A 7,551-nucleotide genomic window follows, 5' to 3' on the forward strand; every position below is an offset into this window, starting at 1 on the left:
GGTGGACGAGACTCTGGCCACTGCTGCAGAACCAACACTAGGCACATTTCTCCCTTCTGTGGGTTCACTTGTTCTCCTTATCTTGCATTTGTAACTATTTTTAAAATGCACTGAGTTTGGGTTAAAAACCAACCACCAAAATGGATCTCAACACAGATCTAATGCCTGAGGAGGCGTGCCAGGCTGGTCCGACACAGCGACTTCCGGAGGCCCCATGTGCCTAACATCCCTTCTCAGTATTGAACATGGGTTGATTCTCTCTTTACAATAAAAAAAGCTGAGTAATACTGCATAGGAGTACCAGAAACAGCCTCACTGGGAACAAAAACTGTTTACATTAAATAAAAACCCAGCTGCAGGCGGTGTCTGCACATTGACAGCCTGGCGAAGCACGCTGTGACCAACCGTGGAGACATCTTCTGGCGCTTACACTGCAGGAGAGTAAAGCAGGGTGGAAGGGAGGCGGTGGGGCGGGGCGGCGGCTCACTTCTGGTTCCAGAGCTGATTGGACAGCCAGTCCAGTCCCTCCTAGAGCCTGGGCCCGCTGGTGGCACAGGTGGCCTGAAAGTACCAGTTCCTGTGGCGCAGGGACCATGGCCCCAGCTTGTTGGTGATCTCAGCCGCGTTCCTGACGTTGGGGAGGTCCTGCTCTCTGTCATTGCCACCAACCGCGAAGATGAGACCTTGTGTGTTCTGGAAGCAGTGGCGCCACAGAGGCTGGATCTTGTCCTGGCTGCCCACGTCCCACACAGTGAAGCTGATGGTCTTGTCCTCCACGGTTTCCACGGTGAAGCCTCTGGTGCGAACAGTGGTCACGGTCTCACTCAGCTTCAGTTTGTACACGATGGTGGTCTTCCCCGCAGCAACCGGGCCCACCATGAGAATGTGCATTTCTTTTTTGCCAAAAAGGCCCTTAAAGGTGTTCTAGAAGGTATTTCCCATGCTGTAGGGGGGGGGGGGGGGGGGGGGACAACACCAGCCAGAGAAACCCTCGGAGGTCGCGGTGAGGCCACTGCTCTGAGCCAGGCGTTTGTTTCGCTCCCACCCCTCCTCATGTCTTCTTGTCAAAATACTATCTGTCTTGCAAGGGACTGTCCAGTTTAAATGTTACTTTCTTTGTCAGTCCTTCAGTCAGTCCTTGGTCAAATGAATTTCTCTTATTGTCTGTGTTTCTATAGTACTTTGAACCCCTGCTCTAGCATCCATTACAGTCTGTTTGGTATCCTAATGACCTGCATTTGTGTCTTTATTTCCCTAGGTGACCAGATTTTGAGGGAAGGTACTGAATCTGTTATAGCTTTGCATTGCCCACAGAGTACCATTGACTTTGCCATAGCCACAATATATTCTTGCTGCATTATTGACTCGAAATTAATTTGAATAATTGATCTTTTCCCCCCCATTTCAGCAAGCTATATCAGTGGTCTGTTTTCACTCCTGCAAAACTGCTCTGGGGCATGCATTTATTTTTGAAGTTTTCCCACTTTTTCTTCAACTTCAGTAAAGAAACTTATACTTATTTTCATTCAAAATCATCCTTTAATTGCTAGTTTGTCTATGCTAAGTTTGGGTTTGAGTACATTTCTGATTGTCTTGAGACTGGAGGGCCTTGACCCTCCCTTCCCGTCACTTACATCCTTCATAGATTTTATATCAGAAACCAAATCTATTAGGCATGGTATGGCTTTAAGCTATATAATCAGCCAGAATTAATAACAATTATAACAGGGTCTTTCTATTGCAAATTAAATTCAGCATTTTATAATTCACCAACAAAATCTGATTGACATGAGAACTCTTCTGACCTTTTAGAGGAGTTGATGTTTAAAATGGATATATAATGGGTGCCAGGGTGGCTCAGTTAGTTAAGCCTCCTACTGTTGCTTTTGGCTCAGGTTGTGATCTCAGGGTTGTGAGACTGAGCCCCACGTCAGGCTCTGAGCTCAGCATGGAGTTGGTTTGAGAGTCTCTCTCTGCCCCTCCTCCTCTACCTCTCCCCTGGCTTGTGCATGCTCTCTCTCTAAAATAAATAAATCTTGAAAATAAAAAAGTAATAAGAAAATAAAATGGATAGATAATGATACATCTTCTCTGCTAGTAGACCTGCAAAGACCAGTGGTTAATCCTATACAAATTAGATCAATAGGTTGAAAATGGGAAAATATTCAATGTAATAAAGCTTTACTGAGCACCTGCTGTGGTTTTATGCCCTTTGCTTTGTGTGGATGATGAACAGATGAATAAGACATAAAATTCTCGTGGTACAGGCCTGTGCACAGACCCTTTTTTTTTTTTTTAAAGATTTTATTTATTTGAGAGAGAGAGAGCATGAGCAGGAGGGAGGAAGAAGCAGGCTCCCCACCAAGCAGGGAGCCCAACGTGGGGCTCAATCCCAGGACCCTAGGATCACGACCCAAGCTGAAAGCAGACGCTTAACCGACTAAGCCACCCAGGTGGCCTGCACAGAACCTTTAAAAATAATGTAGTAAGGCCAGTAATCAAGTTCCTCAGACTACTCCAGGAGGATGGAGAAACAGAACTTAACCCAGATCAGGGACATAAGGTAAGAATTTATGAATGTAGTTAGTTATCTAGTGTTTCCAAATACCTTAATGTTTGCATTGTATAGAGAGTCTGTGACTTGGAGAGGTTCAATAGCTTGGTTCAGGGTCACATATGGAGACTGTTTGGCATCCATAGACTTGCATTTCCAGTCAGTCTCAATCTGCCCTATTAAATATTATTGTCCTTCTCACACCATATATATTATTGCCTAGAGTTAATGAATCACAACCACAGCAGAATCTTTCTATAACACAATACATTTAAGAAAAAAGATCTTTAGAGTAAAGTAACTAAGAAACTTAAAAAAATATTTTATTTGTAAGCAGAAATGAGTTCCACACCTACCATATCACTGAGGAAATGAGTATGCATTACACTGTGTCTATGCTGCATGTCAAAATTTGGCAGAGTGCATACAAACAATAAAGTTTCGCAGTTAGGGTCCCTTGATTTTGGAGATGGCAGTTAGGAATAAAATACATATACAGATTTCTATGTCACTCTGACTCAGGAAACAAATGTGATACGGTAATTTTCCCCAAATTTCATTTAAAGTGTTGACAAACTCACTCTTCCAAATAAAATGAGCTGAAGTTGATTTGAAAGGCTTGCACATTCCAGTGCTCCATAGTCAGCCAACCTCAATCCATCAAGATAAACATAGGGTACTGCATATTTAAGATGAATTATATGTCTTGATGGGTAATTTTCAAGCATATATGAAAGAGATGATATTAATAATAAACCAAGCCAAAGAATTGTTTATTTTTCAGTGAAAACAAAAATACATCATTTAGAGTTGTCAGTCCAAATGTGTTGGTTTCTTTGGTACTTATTTCTCCCCTGAAGTATCCTCTGGGATTTTACTGAATTATATGACTCTTGTGTAGAACTCTTGATACACAGTTTCCTAGAGAGGGAAAACCTTTCAACTAATGAAACTGTATATTTTGTGATTATATATACTCAATCTAGGAAGATGAAAACATAAATATAGCTTCAAACAAAAAATGTTCTTGGATTTTGAAATTGAGTTTACGCCAGGCTTCTATACAATGAAACACCTTAAGTGCAGTTATTCTTTTATTATTTATTTATTTATTTTTAAAGATTTTATTTATTTATTTGACAGAGAGAGACACAGCGAGAGAGGCAACACAAGCAGGGTGAGTGGGAGAGGGAGAAGCAGACCTCCCGCTGAGCAGGGAGCCTGATGTGGGGCTCGATCCCAGGACCCTGGGATTATGACCTGAGCCGAAGGCAGACGCTTAATGACTGAGCCACCCAGGCACCCCTATTCTTTTACCTAATCATCTCTTTCCATCTTCCATCTCCCATACATCTAGTACACATTTTCACTTGGATATTTCACAAGTACAGTGTATTCAAATCCAACATTACCTTACTCATAAACTCGTCCCTCCTGTGTTCCCAGTTCTGTATGTGACACCACCATTGACTCATTCACTCAGGAGTAATATTTATGGGTTATCCTTAGTATTATCATTAGTTTTACCTCCATATCTGTTAATTACATCTCATTAATATCCCTAAATACACTACGAGTGCCTTATTGTATTTTTTTAAAAGATCTATTTATTTATTTGAGAGAGTGTACGTGTGCGCCTGAGTGGGGGGAGGGGCAGAGGGAGAGAATCTCAAGCAGACTCCCTGCTGAGCATGGAGCCTGATGAGGGCTGAATCTGAGGACCCATGAGATCATGACCTGAGCTGAAACCAAGAGTTGGACGCTTAGCCCACTGAACCACTCAGGCACCGCCACAACGGCCTTATTTTAGACATTTATTATCTCTCAACTGGATTGTTGTAATAGTCACCTAGTTTGTTTCTTTTTGTTAATCTTATCCTTAAAAACCCTCTTATTCTCACTAAAATCTAAATCTGTTTTTATCATTCCCAATGGTCCCACATTGTCTACAGGAAAAAATTCCAAACTCCTTAGGATGGCATTTAAGACACTTCATGCTCTGTTGTCACACCAGTATCAATAAGAAGGTATATTAAAAAATAGATATATGCTTTTTCAATAGCACTAAAAGTTTCCTCCTTCAGCTAGTTCTTTATTTCTCCTTCCTTTTAGAGATAAACTTCTTAAGAGTTGCCTATATTTATATCTCCATTACCTTACGATCTGTTTACTTTTCTTTCGATCTGTTTACTTTTTAAACCACTTCAGTCTTTTCCTATTTCTCCACCATCAGTGTTTCCACAAAAATGTCTTACTTCATAGTTACCATATGACCGCCATATTTGTCCAAGTAATAGTTTCAGTCTTCTTTTCACCAGACAGCTCTATTACATATGACAGAATTGACTACTCATGAGCACTCCTTTGGATCCTAAGAAACCTTTGGATCCTTCTCCTACCTTTCTACTTGCTCTTTCAAAATTCTCCTCTGAGGACTCATTATCATTTAGCTGGCCCTTAAATGTTGGAGTTCCTCTGGGATCTCTTTTTTCCCCCTTCATGTCTCACTTTTACCATAGACAAAATCATATACTCCTTGAGTTCAAATATAAGCAGATGACTCATAATATTGTATCTCTAGCACAGACCTTTGAGTTCCAAAACTGTATATTCAACTCTCTACTTGACATATATACTTGAATATAGAATATGCACTTTAAAAATCAACATATCCAGAGGTGCCTGGGTGGCACAGTTGGTTAAGCATCCAACTCTTGGTTTCTGTTCAGGGCTTGATCTCAGGGTCGTGAGTTCGAGCCACTCAATGGGCTCCACGCTCAGTGTGGAATCTGCTTGAGATTCTCTCTCTCCTTCTCCCTCTGCCCCTCCCCCACCCTGTGCTCTCTCTGTGAGATAAATAAATCTTAAAAAAATACATAAATAGGGGCACCTGGGTGGCTCAGTTGTTTAGTGTCTGCCTTTGGCCCAGGTCGTGATCCCAGGGTCCTGGGATCAAGCCCCACATTGGGTTCCCTGCTCCGCAGGAAGCCTGCTTCTCCCTCTCCCACTCCCCCTGCTTGTGTTCCCTGTCTCACTGTGTCTCTCTCTGTCAAATAAATAAAATTTTTAAAAAAATAAATAAATAAAAATACATAAATAAAAATCAGTGTATCCAAAAGTGAACTTATCATTGTTCCTACCAAGCAGCTCCTCAGCCTATATTTCTTGGCTCAGTGAATGGGACTAATTATATACACAGTAGTCCTAGCCAGCAATCTGTGCAACATCCCCCAACTTCCTCTCTCTGACCTTTTTTTTTTTAAGATTTTATTTATTTATTTGAGAGAGAGAAAGAGAAAGAGAGAGAGCGTGTGCTCACACGAGCCAGGGGAGGGACAGAGGGAGAGGAAGAGAATCTCAAACAGACTGTGCTGAGCTCAGAGCCTGATACGGGGCTCGATCCCATGACCCTGAGATTATGACCTCAGTTGAAACCAAGAGTCAGGCTCTTAACTGACTGAGCCACCCAGGTGCCCTCTTTCTGACCTTTTACATCCAAATAATTACTCAGTCTTGAAAACATAAACACCTAAACGTTTACCTAATATCTCCTGTCTACTATGTACGTACCATCATCCTTATTTTCTCTTGCCTAGACCAGGACAATAGTCTTCTAACATCTTCCTGCCCACATAATTTGTTTCTTATGTTAATTCTCTATCCTGTAGTATATTTAGTGCTTCCCCCCCACCCCCCCGGCTTCTGAGGTACTATTTTCTTTTGGTTTTCTTACCATTTTTGCTTTTTTCTTCTTAGCTCCTGTGCCAGCTCCCTTCGATCTCCTCCTCTATTAAATGCGGTGCTCCTCAGTGTTCTGTTGGAAGCCTGTTTTTCATATAGCACTCTCTCCTCGGGTGATGTCTTCTCTCTTGGCTTCAAATAACAACTAGATGTTTTAACTGTTAGAGTCCTATCTGCAGGCTAGTTTTCTCCCCTGAGATATACTTGAATTTTATTCTGGACTTCTCTGAATGTATGTCCCATAAAGCTTAGCAAATCTGGTCCTCACCCATCTATCTTGGCTATTGATGTCATTCTGCCTACGATATTATTTTCCCTTATTCTCTGATGGGCAATGGTCTACTTAGCTTCAAAATCCAGATAACATATTACCTTTTATCTGAAGTCTTCTTTACCTAATGCTTTCCTTGCTCTCTGTCCAGTTTGGCTATGGTTAAATTTCTTTCCATATTAGTCAAGACATTTTTGGTCACTACTGACAGAAACTTAATTCTAACCAGCTTAAAGCAAGCAGGAGGATTTATTCTAAGGCTCATGTAACCATGGAAATGGCAATGGTTCAAATGACCTCCAGGACAGCTGAAGGAATGGACTCCAAAATCACCTAGATTCTCCCTCCATCTCATCTCTACTTCTCTTTCTGTGTTGGTTTTATTCACTCAACCTGATTTTCTCCACACTATAGGAAACACATCCACCAGCAGTTCTGCATCATACTCAGAAGGAGACTGGATCTCTTTTCCCCTGTTGCATTTTGGAAAAGAATTCAACTTAGGATTCTGTTTGGCTAGGCTTCAGTCATGTTCCTAACCCTGGATCAATGACATGTAGTTGTGAGTCAGAGTATTAATATTTGTCCCACTTTGATCAGCTGCACAAAACCAGTTAACCATGACTGAAGAGAAAGGGATATGAAAACAGAGGGTTTCACTAGAACCTCCTGGTTGAAATGGAGGTGCATGGGATTTGGGGAAGAATTTTCTATATGAAGGGTAAGGGTCCTGGCATACAAAATAACTTTCTACTAATCTTATCTAGTTTTTAAAGGTTAGTTAAGTGTGTGTGTGTGTGTGTGTGTGTGTGTGTGTGTGAGAGAGAGAGAGAGACAGGTGAGACTGTTGAGGGTGCATTAATTTAATGAAATGCATATGGGTGCTATTCATTTTTTTTTCTTTTTAAGTTTTATAGTGGGCATCTGTTTTCTAAAAGTTTCTAGTAGTTTTATTTAGAGTTTTTTTATTAAATACTGGGGGAAA

At 41.3% G+C, this 7,551-nt stretch overlaps 1 pseudogene; it reads right to left on the reverse strand.

The window, feature by feature from the left end:
- Window positions 1–528: 528 nt before the first annotated feature.
- LOC110575528 lies at window positions 529–942 on the reverse strand (annotated as a pseudogene).
- Between the last annotated feature and the right edge of the window lie 6,609 nt (window positions 943–7,551).

This window comes from Neomonachus schauinslandi, chromosome X (genome assembly GCF_002201575.2).
Source record: "Neomonachus schauinslandi chromosome X, ASM220157v2, whole genome shotgun sequence".
Taxonomy (NCBI): domain Eukaryota; kingdom Metazoa; phylum Chordata; class Mammalia; order Carnivora; family Phocidae; genus Neomonachus; species Neomonachus schauinslandi.